Here is a 16159-nt window from a genome sequence, read left to right on the forward strand (position 1 = left end):
TAGAAAATATTGAAAAATTTGATAAAATCTAGAAAGTGAACAGTGTGAGAAATTAAAAGAAAGATTGAAGTTGTTAAGCAAAACAGACATCGTAGAGCTGAAAAGTACAATGAACTATAAAAAATGTCGGCGAGAACATCAATAAGATAATTAATCAAGCAGAACTTGAAAAGAAGTCATTTGAGAATACAAAGTCAGGAGAGAAAAAAGAATGCAAAGGATGAAGGAGGCTGGCTGGATTTATAGAACAGAATCAAAAGGGCAAAGATTTGAGTCAGAGATGTCCAAGGGAAAAAAAATACAATAACTGAAAAATTCATCTTATAGAAATAATGGCAGGAAGATTCCAAATGTGGGAAAGATACAAACATCCAAGGACAAGAAGATTGAAGGTCTATGAAATCCAAAAAGATTCCTTGCTCTTTCTTTCCAGAGTTTCCTGTAGTTTTCTTTACTGTAGAGGGATATTTTAATCAAACTGCTGAAATTCAAGGAAAATGGCAAGAAATTCAAAGCAGAAAGATAAAAGAAGCAAATCAAAAAGTAACAAGTTTCTCAGCAGAAATGATAGACCAGAAGAGAATGAGCTGATATATTTAAAGTGCTGAAGGGAAAAAATTGCCAATCAAGAGTACTGTTCTGAGTTCACCTGGCCTTTGGGGAAAAGGAAAGAGAAAATTTCCCAGACAGCCAAAAGATGAGGAAGTTCATCATTACTCTACGTGATTTGTTCTGTTTGCTTTTAAATGCTAATGGCAGTTCTTTAAGGTGAAGGAAAAACATATTAATGAGTAGCATGAAAATATCTGATATAGCAAAAGTTACTGTTGAATGTAGATGCTTTATAATACTCATACTGTAATAGTGGGATGTAAGTAACAACATTAGCATTAAGATCAAAAGATAAAGCTAATAAAATAGTAACATTTACAATAATTTGTTAAGAGAACACAACACATAAAAGTTTAAATTGTGACATTAAAACATAAAATGGGGTGAGATAGAATGATAGTGATTGTCTTCTGTAGTCACAGTTAGAATGTCATCAGCGTGGAATAGCCTGTTACAACTTATGAATGCTTCATAATAACCGAAAAGAAAACTCTACAGTAAACTCAGGAAAGAAAGAGCAAAAAACCAAAACATGTTCACAGAAAGTCACCTAACCATAACAAAAGAAACAGAAACAAAGAGACCCTTCAGTCCATAAACATGATGACGGGGTGTTCATGCCACATGCATGAACTGTGCCTCCCTCAAACCTTGTTTACAACATCAGCACATTATCCTCTGACGTGAACTTGGAGGCTCCCTACGACTTTTGGGAAACAATGGCCTCGATTTGATTTTCTAGGAGGTGTTGCAGGTGCCAGTCCCTTGGGGTTGGGCTCAGAGAAGGTCAGCAGTTTCTGCATTACTAATTCTGTTCTCTCTACCCTACACGCTGCAGTTACCTGGGCTGAGGTTCCCCAGGTGCCTGCACAGGTGAGCGGTGGGGTAACACAGGAGGGGCAAGCAGAGAGCCGTGTTCTCCTCTTACCTGCACACGTGTGGCTGCTTGAGCTGACCTGCGAGACCTGTCTGTTCCCCTCCCCCGTGACCTTGGGCCCTGTGCCTGGATTTATTGGGAAATAAAAACTGTGAGGAAAAAAAAGAAAAGAAAGAATCTACAAACAACTAGGAAACAACAAATGGCAGTAGAAAGTGCTCACATATCAACAATCACGCTGCAATGTGGGTTTAGTAAATCATACAATCGAAAGAAAGAGAATGGCTGAGTGGACCAAAACCAGGAAAAAATGCAACTTATGCTTCCTCCCAGATATAGTACCTGGCTGTTCCAACCCAAATTTCACTTACAGTGCCACACATGAGTCTCTGCATTTCTCCCCTCTTCTGCCTCTTTCCCAGCACAGAGCCTGTACAAGCTCTGTGCAGTTATCATGGGCACAGACTTAACTCATCTCCAGTCTAACACTCAGCTTCAGTGTGACTTCCGCCATAGCTTCTGAAATTCAGTCTCCTTTTCTCTTCTTGCATTCATGCCTTCCGCTGTTTCTCAGCAGCATCTTGAGGACTCCAGCACACCTGGCCACTCTAATGATATAACATTACTCTGCTTGGGTCAAGATGACAGCTTGGGTTAAGAATGTACCCAAAGGCCTCATGCATGCCAGGTGAGACTTTTGGTGGGTGACTGAATAGTGGAGGTGACAGAGCTGACTTGTCACTGAGCCACCAGGGACTTCCACAGTGCAGTACTGTTCAGCAGCCAGCCAAGCATGGACTGCAACCTTGAGCCCAGACAAACCTCCTTCACTCAAGCTGTGTGTGGAGAGTATTCATGCCAGCACCGAGAATGTGACCAAGACACCCACCCACAGAATTTCCCACTTCCTCGGTCCTTCCTCGCAATTCTGTGTCCTGTTTGTAGTGTATGCGGGTCCACCCTTGTTTTTCAGCCTTGTCTTCTACCAAATACCTCAAAGCACAAATTCTTCTAGTTTTATCCTCCATGACCAGGTGAGGTAGCGTCTACCATGTGAAACCTTTATTGTTTTTGCCTGAAACAACTAAACTCTATCTTTTGTTTTTGTTTTTGTAGTACTTTGCTGATTCTTTATGCAGCATTCATGGGATCCTTTTAAGATGGTTAAGGCCAGGTCTCATTCTTACTAACACCCTCCAATGGTTTTTTGTCCGCCTGGACTCTTCACTCCGTCCCAGCAGAGCCCCCTGAGAACCAGGTTGGCTTTGTCCTGACCGAAAATGCTACTTCTTGACGAAGTGGTGCAAAGATTTGTAGAATGTGTCACCGTGTACATCAGAGACGGCATTTTTTGGCGGGCCCAAGAGGATTTAAGTGCCTCAAATAGAAGAAGTACATAGGAATTGGCTTGTAAAATGGTTTCTCTCAAAGAATATAGAAGCAACAGGTATATGCCACATAAAATACCATTCTCCAAAAGCCAGGTGCTCCCTCATTTCTCTGAGTTCTAACTTGTGGTTCTACAATTACTGCTTAGTACTGTATATGTAATATGTGTCCACGGCAGCTGAGAAGTATTTTGTGATAGCAAAATATTTATTTTTTTCTCTTAAATTTAGTCTTAAAATATTTATTTTAGTTTTAAACATAAATACCAGGAAAAGCTTAATGCCAAGTCTTCATTATCAGAACCACTCAACATGGAAGAGTATATTTATAATCTATAATGTAGATGTAATATAGAATAAACATTATTTTGTTTATAAAACTATACTTAAAAGAATATTCACATGAATATTTGTAGTCAGTATTTTCCTTTTAATATAATAGTTAATTTTAATTTTTTAATTTTTTAATTTTTTTAAACTTTTAATTTGACTTGCATTTACATTGACATATTTGGTTTGTAAGATTTGAATTACATTTTATTTTTAATCTTCTAGATCATCACTGCCAATAAAATATAAACTATGTGATAAACATGTTTATTGATTTTGCTAAAATAAAAGTAAAAAGGTGGTTATAAAGAGCTAGATATAATTATTTATAAATATGCATGTTTTGATTTTGTTATCAATATAAGACTAGATTTATTAACAGAACATAGAAATATAACCAATGACAATTAAATTCAGTTGCATTTAATATTTTGTTCATTTTGGCGAACAAATCACATAGTTTTATTTTAAAGTCTTCTGATTGTGAAGGTATATTTGTTAAGGTAGAAGAATATAACATATCTTAGTCAATAATTTATGAGATTGACTTAAAAATTTAGTTCTTTGGACACATAGCCTATAGATTTTCATTCATATTCCTACATTGGGCCTCCAAACTGGAGTACATTTCCTAATAATAAAAATATAATTTTTATGACTTTATGTACTTAGTGGCTGATTCTCCTAACTAGAATGTATGCAAACAGTCACTTTATCTGTTTTTACCACTGCATTACAGTGGCCAGTACAACATATGAAACGTAAGAGATAGGTGACAGATACTGGTTGAGTAAATACCTAATTGATAATATGATTGTCTGTGACCATAAATTTGTCAATAAATGCTTAATACATCATTCAGTACTGAGTCAAAAATATTTCTTGATTCAATAAATAAGTAGATGAATGATCAACTGAATCCTAATGTAAGGAGAATATCCCAATTCAGTTAATGGAGTACATTAGACCTTGGATTAATTCTTTCAGTACCATAGCTTCTCCACGTGCTAAATCCTGGGATCACCCTCTTGTGCCACTAACCAGATTTTTAGTTAAATTATAGTAGCCAGTGACAATCAAATTATTTTGTTATGGATGTGTCTCAGCCACCAGCTCAGAACATACAATTTGCCAAGAACATGTTCAAAACAGATGGATACAAAATCTGAGAAGTTCCTATTATTTTATTACCACATGTTACCAAGGACACAAACCTGGATAATCAAACACTGCTACAGGACTCTAAAGCCCTTGACAGCCACAACCGCCATGTCACAAATCTTACTTATATGAATTTGGTTTTTGGTAATACAAGCAGGGATCTTAGTAAAATAAAGAAGAAAAAAACTGATTAGCAGCATACTTTCTTGGCACACATAAGGGAACTGCATGACTGCATCCCCATGATGAATCTCTTAGAAACATTACCAAAGTGGAGAGCTACCCTTTTGTATGAAAAATTATAATTTTATTCAAGAATCTGACCAAAATGCACTTAAAAGAAACAGAAATATCTAAATCTTGATTAAATAATGATTTGTATAGTATGATATCTGCATCAAATAAAAATATATTGCCTGCTCAGAATATATTAGGAAATTTCTTTTAAAGGGCATTGTTTCTGCAGTATTGGAATTCTGAGTCTTGTAATGAAAAAAAATGTACATTATGAATGTCTGAGACTACAGAAATCAGTTTCCAAGCCTTCCTTAGTGTGAAATGCCTTTATTCATATAATAGGATTAATGTTCTATGAAGTAATAAAAATGAAGGAATGTAATAGGCACTTCAGAAAATGCTTCTATGAACTAATTTCACTTTGGACAGAGGTACAAAATATGTCAAAATTAAGAATTTATCACTGATAAACCCCTGTTTGTTGTATCAAGCAACGTACTGGAAATAGACACTTCCATTATAAGCGGGCAGTGCCATTCTGTGCTAGAACATAATACAATGCAGTGCTATTTTGACACTCATGGTTAATTGGTTCGAGCAGGCATGAAAAGCTGGGCTGAAAAATTGTTCGGCCTAGAAAAGGTAGCAAGCTAGGAGACAGTGGACACCAACAAATTCTAGTTCACCTGTCAAGTGCCAAACAAACAAGAAATACCTGAGACAAGATCTCTGCATCAAAGAAGCAGCAATCAGAAAACTTGACTATTTTCAAAGTAGTCAAATATCGGAGTGTGTCTATAGCATTGAAATCATGAAGCTATTTGGAAAGTCCCTATCCTGGGATTTTATTTTGATCCAAAGCCAAAGGGAACACAATCATACATGAAACATGAAGAGGACATGCAAATGTTGAGGAGAGGAATCAGCGTTTGCAAAGGATTTGCCTATTTCCTTTGCAGCACGAGGGAAACGTCTGCAAGAATTAATCTAGGACCCCCACAATGAGCCTGGCCCCAACAATTACACAGCCACCACTGATGATGCTTTCAAAAAGTTTTAGACAAATCTCATCTAAGTAAAAAGGAAAAGCAAAGTTATAATCCTGAGTTTCTTTGTTAAATTCACACATAGAATAAGTACAACAGTCATCATCTCTAGTTCTTGAGGTATTGGTGATTTTGACTTCATTCTTTGTGCTGTTCTGCAGTTCCTATGTCATCTAGAGGGAGCACGTACTCTTACTTATAATCAGGCTTTCATTTAATTATTATTACTAATATCTCAGCCTTTATTCTATCCAGCAACCTCTTGAATGCACTATTCTCTAAGCATCCTTCTTCCATGTTCTCTTTATCTTGTCAATATTGGATGGTATCACTGTATAGGCACTTAACCAATGTGCATAAAAACTATCAAATAATATGTGTCCAAAACTGAACTCATTCTCCTTCTAAAAGTCACTTCTTCTTTCCAGAATGAGCTATTTGAGCAAAAGACATTTAACTTACCCAGTCACCAAGACTAGCAGAAGAATCTTGAAGAACTATATTATTTGAATGAATAACAGTTTTAGGGAGAAAATAATGAGACATCCTAAAAAACTAAGACACTACCAGATGTAAAACTGGGATATTATCTGCTCATGAAAAACCACTACCTCTTATCAGAAGTCAGCCTAAAAATCAAGGTGGAAAAACAAAGCATTATAAATTAATTTGAGAAAAACAGAAAGAAATGGTTATTTTCAGTTGAATTTCTATGTAAAGGTTACTGATCCTGTAACTGAAAAGCTCACTGCTTGTGCTGGTAAGACAAGTGCAAAGCTGCACCTTGGCTCACAGCATGTTTAGTGATTTTTCCCCTGGCTAGGACAAACGAGAGGAGAGGTTCATTTGAGCTCACATTTCCGAGGTTTCAGTCCTTGCAGGCTGGCAGCATGGTGGAGACGCCAGGTAGAAGAGAGCTGATCCCTGTGTCAGCCTGAGAGCAGAGTGTAGAGGAGTGTCCTTCCAGTTCTTGCGCCACTTCCTGCCCCAACCATTAGCTCTAGCAAGCTCACCATGCAAGCACCTTTCACAAGGTCCATTTATGGACATGTGAGGCTGATGTGACATTCAGGTAGAAGCCGAAAAGTGAGCTAAAATAATGCCAGCGCTCACCTTTTCTATCAGGGGATTGAAGGCTGCCTGATTCACGCCTGGGTTTAGAACTGCCCTTCAAATTATTCCTTAAAGTTTCAGAAGAGATCAGTGATCAGTTTCAGTTCAAGAACACGACACACGACCACTTTGGCTTTGATTTCAGAAAGTGTTGACTTCCAGGTTGCCTTGTCTTGTACCACATTTAATATAAACCGAAGTTCTTCAAGATAGTTCCAAAGAGTTCAAAAAAAGAGCATTATACTACCTTTATCATGCAAATTGCCAAATACCTACATATATAATTTAAGAGTTTTCTTAGAAATGAAAAGGCGGAGAGGGAATGAGGAGAGGAGAAGACAGGAAGCAGAAGATGGACTCAAGTTAATATGGCATACGTATATGTACCAATTCACCAAGATGAATGCAATTATTAAATGCAGGGCAAACATATGCTAATGAAAAAAGAAATCTAAAAAGTAAAAAGCCAAAGATGGAGAAAACAAGTTACTAAAAGTAGAACAACAAATACATATGGGGAAAAACAAACTGAAAATGAATGTTTGCTCTAAAATCAAAACATTTTATACAGAATGCCATTCCACTACGTATAAATGAGTCTGTTAAGAAATATGATACATGAACTAGAATCCTGAGTGTTAATGTCTATCATAAATGTCAGAGAATATTATCATATTGTTCTGTCTTGGATGTGAAAGTGTTCTTATAAAATACATTGCCAAAAATATAGGTACCATCCTTCGGTCCAAATGGTATTTTGTTGATATAAGCAACTAATCTGTGCTTTCTTGTACATTCACCATTATCTCAGGCATAGAAAAAAGAGGTTGGAAATACTGCTTTTTTTCTCCTGGGATTATACATCATTGCTGTAAAGGTTTACAGTGTCTAACTTATAGGTCAATCTATTCATACACCATCTATTGTCCTCCGTTCCTGGTAACCAAAGCAAATAGAGCCTCGTACCCTTGGCTCCACCACATATCACTTATGTTAATCAGCGAGGACCACAAAGTCTCTGAGCACACAGTGCACAACCCAGCACAGCCCTGCAAAATATTTTTCCTACATCAGCTTCTTTACAATTATAAGAATTAATTCTAAAAGAAAAACAGAGCTTATGTCAAAAATGCATAAAAAGAGCAATCAATTACACATGCTTGGAATAAAAATAAATGCAAATAGTTTTAAAAGCATTGTGATTTGACCAGAAATTTATCAATTCATCAAATAATTTAATGAATAATAAACCATCATTTTTACTCATTAGAGAAAAGATTGCAACCCAGAGAAGAATTGTAATTAGTAAAAAGACACTGCAAGAAAATACAACCTAGAAAACAGATATTTTCTTACAGTAGGATATAGATATATACTTTAATGAAAGAGTATGCAGACAGTTCTGTTTTCAGGATGTGAAAAGTCATGGGCACGATACAGACCTTGAAGAGATGAAGCATTTGGTTCTATTTAGCCATGTTTCAGATGTAACTAGTTAAGAATGTCAGCACACAAGAATACACTTAATACATTAATAATAACATTTGGCTTAAAATATAACATGATTTTAAGTAGGGGGTTATTAATGTGCTATGAATCCATACTAATTATCACGGTAGAATGCTCAGACTTTAAAATAGATAGCTAATTCATAATTGTAACTTTACTTGAAAAATTAATCTCAGTTCGATGTCTAATTGGATGCCTAATAAGTGCCTTTCTACGTACGGAATGTTCTTTACCATTGTTACTGTAGCCTACGATTTGAGAACAATTTAAAAAGCCATTGCTCTTTCTGACATCTAATTTGCATCATAGCCTTAATTTTCAACTGGAAATGAATTAGGCACTCAAAAATAGAAAAGCAGCGAAATTACCTTATCAATAACAATGTTACTTTACTGAAGAAAATGAACAGTAAGGACACAAGAGTATTTCAGCATCAAATATATGTTTCTTTTTAAAATTCATGGTTATGGGTTCTCATCAAAGAAGTTTATGGGGCCAAATAAATAGAAATGTGTATTTCCTCCAATCTGCTTCTGAATTTCCAAATGATAAATCCAAAGAGTGTTTTTAATGGTTTTACAAGAGAATTTTCCTTTTAAAATTTTACGGTTCTCTCATTATGCTTATGAGTACCAAGTCTGAGTGCCTTTTTCAAACTGGGGCACACACACTGAGTCCTAATTATACTCCCATTAAATATCTGTCTCCACTCTGTAGAATCAGTCTCCCCTTATACCTACCATTCTGTAGCTGGACTGTTACTCCATCCCACCCAACCACTTCATCCCCACATCACTGATTGACTTAGAGAGGACCCTGCTGCCCAGGGCTCAGAGGAAAAAAGCCACATTCAAAGCTTTCCAGAATATGACATTAGCTTGTTTTCTCACCTAATGTTATGGTTTGTATCTGGCTCAAGCACTCAGAAGTGGGGCTTTCCAAAGGTGATTAGATCAAGAGCATACTTCCTGCTAGGAAGCAGGGTCTGGTGTGGATGGACAGGCCACTGGAGGGCATGACTTGGAAGAGTTTCTCTCCCTATCGGATTCTCCCTTAGGTCTTGTGACTGCTACTTCCAGATTGCCAGGAGGTGAGCAGCCCTCCTTTCTCCGCAGCTGGCCCTTCCCTTATGCTGCTCCTGCCCTGGGACCTGCACTGAAACCTCTGTAGACTGTGTGCCAAAATAAACCTCTCCTTCACTCTGGACATGTCAGGTGTTGCGTGTCTGCAGGCAGAAGGTAACAAAGACACCCGTCTCCCACTACTTTCTCTTGTGTTCATCACACCTCCAGAAACTGTCTCCAGAACACACCTGCACTCAATCTACCAGTCACAGTTTTCCTCCTGATTTTTTTTCATATTTTCCCTTCTCCAACAGAAATTTGCACACACACAACAAGCTATATGCATGTAAGGTTTGGGTTTATTCCAAGTGATAGGATCATCAAAGGCCTTTTGGATATCATCTACTTTTTAAATTCTTTTGGTTTATAAATAGTGATACAGTACTTAGTTACAGATCAGGGTAAATGGGTAGCATACATGGCCAGTCAACTAACCATAACCATGATAAGTCCGCCTGACAGAAATGCCATTTTCAAAAAGTATTTCAAATCCTGCTAATAATTTAGAAGCACTGGTAATGGTGAGGAATACGATCCATGAGTTCCTCTCATTGGCTGATGAGAAACTATTGTGTTCCAACCACACCATTCCAAATTAAATACTTTTATAGGAAACAGACCTAAACTCTAACGGCAATATTTTCACAAAGGAATGGAACTATACTTAAGAATTTTTATCGAAACTAAAACAAATGTGGTATGTCTGCGTTAAAAACTGCATATTTTAAACAACGTTTTAGTTTTTCTTTTATAGCATATGATACAAAGAACTATTTTCATCTCCCACCCTCAGGGAGAGTACCAAGAAGAAAAAACACCATACAAATGCCAATTCTGCTAGTAATTGATTCGCTAAGGGCCATGAACTTATTGGCCAGAAAATATTATTTAAAAACTTTTAAAAATCACTCTGAAGAGAATAAAACCAAACATCCTCAACTGTAGCACCAGTACATATAAGAGTGAATATACTACAAGCAAAAAACATCATCCAACCTACTTCTTCTCTAAATAACAGGTAAACACCCAAGAAGAGGAAAAAAGCTAACAAATCTAGGAGCTATGTGCTGTCCTTTGAAGCATTTTGTAGGCGAATAATGAGTGACAAAATAATAGCAAAATGAATGAGAAAGAAACATCAAGATTGTAGGTGTGGTTTAAATATAGTGTCTTCGTGGGAGAGCAAAAGAAAAATTACCAAAGCCTGTTTCCATTGTGCACGTAATATACAGTAAAACGTGTTTTAAGGTAGTTTGTGGTTGATGATCTGAAGTTCCAGTTATGTTCATGGGATATTCAGTTTTAAATTAATAATGACAGTAATCTGTCTGATATATTACTTGCTTTCTTTTCACTTTCTACTGGTCTTTCTCTGTTTACTGTTTATTCTACTTTACCTGCTTCATCATCTTATTTTTTATAATCATCATGTCAAGATCAAATGGCAGAGCAAAAACATTTCCTACAAAAGCAGCAATAAACTGATCCATCACTGGCTTTCTTGTATACATTCATAAGAGCAGTTTTCCTAGAAGAGATCCATTTGTTTTCTCTCTTTTTGCGCCCCATACAATGGTAGTTTTTTACAGTTTTTACACCAGTGATAGATGATAACTACATACAGACACAGCCTCCCCACTCTGTTCTGCATCTCTCCTTTAGCCAGTTCCTACTTGGGGAATAGGGAAAAGAAGTCCATGTTAGCACTGAAAGATAGCAATAGATGGAAATCTGCTGTGCATGTTATGAGAATTACACTCACCATAATAAATCTGCTATTAGAAAAAAATAAATGAGACTAGGATTCACTCCACACACATACAGACATACAAAACAAATAGTATGGACTCTAAAATTTTCAGCAAAAATAAGGGCAGTCATGAAATTCAAGAAGCAAAATAAGTTACTACAATGGAATCTTCTCTGAAGAGCACAAGGAACTACAGTCTATGTTAAAGAAGAACAGGATCCTTGCAGGTAACAGCAACAGGAAAGGAAGGCATTAGAATAAGGCAGAACCAGGGGGAGGGAGAAGGTGGACCTTCAGAACACAAAGTCACTGACCTTGGCGGAGGCTTCAAAGAAAAGAATTCACTCTTGGGGCAAATTGTGACACTAATTTAGAGGATGACACAGCATTTTTTCCAAAAAGTTACACAAAAACAAAAATGAACTGTAAACAATAAAGCCATGAAAGATGAATAAATAAAGACTAAAGAGAAAAATGTCACTCTCACATCATGGAATTAATGACGAATCATCAAAAAACAGACACATTAATTAACTGTCCAGAGAAAGGATTGTTTTTAAGCCAATAGAAATCTTTTGATATAGCCATACAAGTTCTAAACAAGGTGAATTATACACAAAGCCCTACCAGTATTGCCAATCAAATAATATGGAACAATGGAGTCTGCAAAATGGAATGCAGATATTTAAGGAAAAACTTTTACAAGTCATTAATTTCAACACAGCCTAGCTGTGTAACATTTAAGGAAAACAGAAAGACAATTCTAGATAAACAAGAACAGACCTACATACTACTTTCTGAAACAATTACCTGAAATCTCACTCTGATAATAGAAAAAAAAAAAAAAAAAAACAAAGAACTCAGGCAGTAGGGAAATAGAAGTTGTAAATTGAGGTCTCAAAGAATAAGTCTTAGAGGAGGGGAGCTGGTAATACAGTGCAAATTGGCTGAATAGAAAGTGTGGTGTTTGTGTCAGATGAGCGTGTTCACCCCACTCCTAAGGCACTGAACAGCCCCGTCCTTCAGCAGCTTCCCCATAGCCACAGGGTTCTGTCCTTTAACCTGGAATCTGCAAAGACACTTGTTTTCTTTTCCAGGGTTCTCAACCCAAACTCCACAGTTTGTTTAGATTATCAAGTGAACTTGAAAGTGCTGGTCACCCCTGAGGATGCAGGTGCTGCCTGTGAACACAATGCGTGTGCAGAGCATTGCACGAGTTTTTTTGCACGAGTTCAGATGGAATTTAGGACGACTTTTTGTGATGGGCTAAAACAGTCACAAGTTTCATTCAATTTCCATACCTGCTACTACAGCCTAACATTTCACCTTGATCACAACACTGTGCTAAGAAATTTCCCTTTTTTAAACCTGCATAAAGAAGAAATTTTGCCAATTTTCTTGCAAGAAAAAAACTAATATATTGAAAATCATTTTGATTCATTAATATATATTTTAATGCATATTAATTGTATATGAGTTGGGTAAATGGGTACCCATGAGTTGGGTAGTTGGAAAAAGCAGTGGCTAAAGAGTGGAATAGCTTTTGGACATACATTTGTTTTATGTCAAAGACTGATGATTATAACTACGTTAACCATTTCTAAAATTCCAGACATATATTTTCACTTGTATTATATCAAAAACTTAATCAAATAAGATAAAAAGTATAGGAAAATATTTTATAAAATTCTAGACTATTTTCTATATGAATATATCCTATGTTAAAGAATTTTTATGAAGTGTATGTCATGTGATTGAGTATAAAGTAAATTAATATTTTAATATACTGTTCTAAAATTTTAGTAACTGTGAATAGCATTTCACAAAAATAAATTTCTAACTGACTATTCAATGTACAGAAATACCACTTCCTTTCACAATATGCCAATTTGAATTAATGATACAATTGTTCAAATAATCTAAATATTTCCAATACTGTGAAACATATTTTGTTCAAGATTATTTTCTGAAAGGTCACTGATGAAATAGGAAATTGAGGTTGGCTCTTACCTCAAGCCTTCTGCAAAAATTAATTCTAATTGTGAAACAGGTGAATGTTACAATAAATTAATATAAGTGAGAAAAGAATTGCCAGTAAATATATATGTGACCATATCATACATGCTAATTATAAACCAAAAGGAAAAGATAAAAGGGAAACACAACAAAATACACTGTAAGTATGAAAAATATTTGTAAGAGTCTTAAAACATCAGTAAGATATGTATTGTAATAAAAACTCATATAAAGGACAAAAATATTAATTCAAGTATGCATCAATTAGAAAATGAAATTGAAATTATGAATGTTTCTTTCAAAAGTTTTGTGGTCTAAAGTTGATAAAGTTGCTAAAAATTAATAATTATGTTAAGTACACAGGGAAATTACTTCTATTGATACACAGTAAATTGTTACATTTATGAAGACATTAACATTAATAGTCCCAGATTTTTGTCACACGTTGATTTAAAATTTCAAGTCAAAGAGCTTATTCTAAAGAAATAATACAAAGAATGAATAAAATATGTATCCATGACAAAGATATTCATTGCAGTCTTATACATAGTTTCAAATAACAAAAATTACTAAAAGGACAAATCCATTCTAGCAGTTTATGTGTTCAAGTAGTATTTGGCCATAAAAACTCAGATTCTCAAAAAATGGTAGAATAATAGGAAAATCCTCATAGTACAATATTAATTGTGCTATTCTGTTTGCTTTTTCTTTGGAAGTATTTTTTGTTTATTTTTGAGTAACTACTTTGAAGATAATGGTACTCGTTGCATTATAATTACTACCTGATTATTTTGTTTTGAAATTTTATTTTTTTATTAAATAAAAAAATTTAAAAATAAAATATTCAGAGAAGCAACTGTACTGTGGTATAATTTAAATCAACCATATAGGCAAATATATCAAAATTTCCATTATTGCTTTATCTGGGAGATGATTTTCTAGGAGACTGCTATTCTACATATGGTTTTATGATTTAAACTCTCTGGTAAATTTAACTAACATTCAATATTATAGTGGAAAACATATTATCATTCATTCATTCACTCATTCAGTTTCTAAATTTTCATTCAGTGTCCAGTATAAGTAGCATTTAATAGCAAGTTCTAAATTAGTTCATTATTCTGTATCTTTCAAATTAGTAATCTGATTTATGATGCAGTTAAGCAAACAGGTTTGGGGGCACACACCTGTAGCCCCAGCTACACAGGAGCCCGAGGCAGGAGGCTGTCAGGGCCCAGGAGCTGGAGGCCAACCTGGCAACATGGCATAGCCCTGACTGGACAAGAAGCAAGACAAAGGCCAAAAACCAAGTTGCCTTAAGACCACTTATTACATATTATATATTCATGCAATCCAATACCATGCAATAAAAAAAAGGAAGAAGGGAGAACCATGGATAAAGGTAACAACATGAATGAATCTAGATTTGTTAGTGTTAATATTTATCTCCATCAAAATTACTCTATGGCTCTGCCAGATACACCATAAGTTGCAAGGAGTGGGGCAAGCATTGTTTTAAGTGAATTGATTTTTAAAACATAGTTAGCTGTAGGGACTCTGAATTTAAGGAGATTTATGCATTGTGTAATGTGTTTTTAGCCACCATAATGCTCACTACCAGAACCTTCAAGGTCCATAAATAGCCAAGGAACAACACGCCGAGGGTATCTGAGTTAAGATCACAGAGCTGTGTGGTGACTGGTAAGAAACCCAGGACACGGGCTGTTCCGTTAACTATGCCACGGTGGCCCATCAGGGGTAAGGTAGGAGCTCCATGCTGCCCAGGCTGCTCAGGACGAGAACTGCTTCCAGGACCGAGTGCCAGTCTCCTAGATGGGGTCACATTCACTTATTTTTCAGTGACTGTATAATATCCTTTAAGGAAAAACTGCAACTGTTCACACATATAGAAGGGCAATTTATGTCTCACCATTTAAGTAGCCAATGTCTTGCAATATTGACAGTCACATGACACCTGATAATTACAGCCTGCATCCTGGAAGTTGCATGTTAGGAAGTTTCATTAGTGGGGAACAGGAAGATGTAAGACTTCCTGTGTCCACTGTCCTCATTGTCTGTGGAGTAACCTATGTGTGTTAGGAACCCAGCTATCAGAGGGTACCACCCAGGGGGCCATGTTCATGTCACCTTGTAGGTTTCCTTTGGCTGTTCCAGGCCAGGAAGTGCTAAGTATCCTCATATCAGGTATGATATCCAACTAAGTAAGATGAAAAAAATACAGGTGTATATTTATATCTTTATATAAAAATAAATGCAGTGATTTCAGATAAAAATGAATTTCTTTTTTTCTCTAAGATGTTCCAAATAGTGTGCGGGCAACCTATAGAGGTGGTATCTTCAGAATGTGAAAAGAGTCATGGTGGGAAGAATTACTGGTTAATTTACACACCCAGAAACCTGAAGTTGTGATCCTTTGCTCTGCTTCTGGGTTGCCATGAATCAAGAGACTTTGTTCCTCTACCTGCTTCCCTTGGAACCAGCTTACTACAGACTGAAAACATGAAGCAATTAAACCTTTCCCCCTTCAGATTATAGACATCAAGTATTCCGTCCAGCAAGGGGAACTGACTAACCTCATGTTGTAAGAAGCAGCAGTAGCAAGTGATGGAGGACCCTATAATTCCATATTCATTCCCTGTTTCTACAAAAATACTGGATGGCCTAGAGGAGAAACCAAGGATGCCTTCTGGATGCAATCCCTGGCCAAAGGATGCAGGACAGTCTTTGTCTGTGAATTTGCTGTACCTCACCAATAGAGCTGGAGCACAGCACACTGTAGGAGATTTGATCAGTGCTTAAGTCATGGCTCTTGACAAGGACGAAAGACAGTAGAAAGGAAGGAGATGAGGCGAGATCCCTAAGAAACGGCCAGATGATCATACCCTCCATTCTCCATCCACGTGCAACCTCTTTGTTCTCTACACCAGAGGGTGGTATGGAGTCAACCTATGAGATGTAGCACCCAGACCTCCTTG

General features: G+C 36.3%; 1 protein-coding gene and 1 non-coding gene across 4 annotated transcripts in view; one reads left to right on the plus strand and one right to left on the minus strand.

Annotated features, from left to right (window-relative positions):
• Fgf14 (fibroblast growth factor 14) overlaps positions 1-16159 on the minus strand; it is a 629948-nt gene that overhangs the window by 321740 nt on the left and 292049 nt on the right. The gene's annotated exons all lie outside the window — the stretch shown is intronic.
• Positions 1195-1296, plus strand: LOC111753871 (small nucleolar RNA U13). The gene has a single exon (XR_002788646.1). It is a non-coding gene; the product is annotated as a small nucleolar RNA U13 (small nucleolar RNA).

Source organism: Cavia porcellus, unplaced genomic scaffold (assembly GCF_034190915.1).
Source record: "Cavia porcellus strain 051 isolate PalLab524CR breed Dunkin Hartley unplaced genomic scaffold, mCavPor4.1 scaffold_4, whole genome shotgun sequence".
NCBI lineage: Eukaryota > Metazoa > Chordata > Mammalia > Rodentia > Caviidae > Cavia > Cavia porcellus.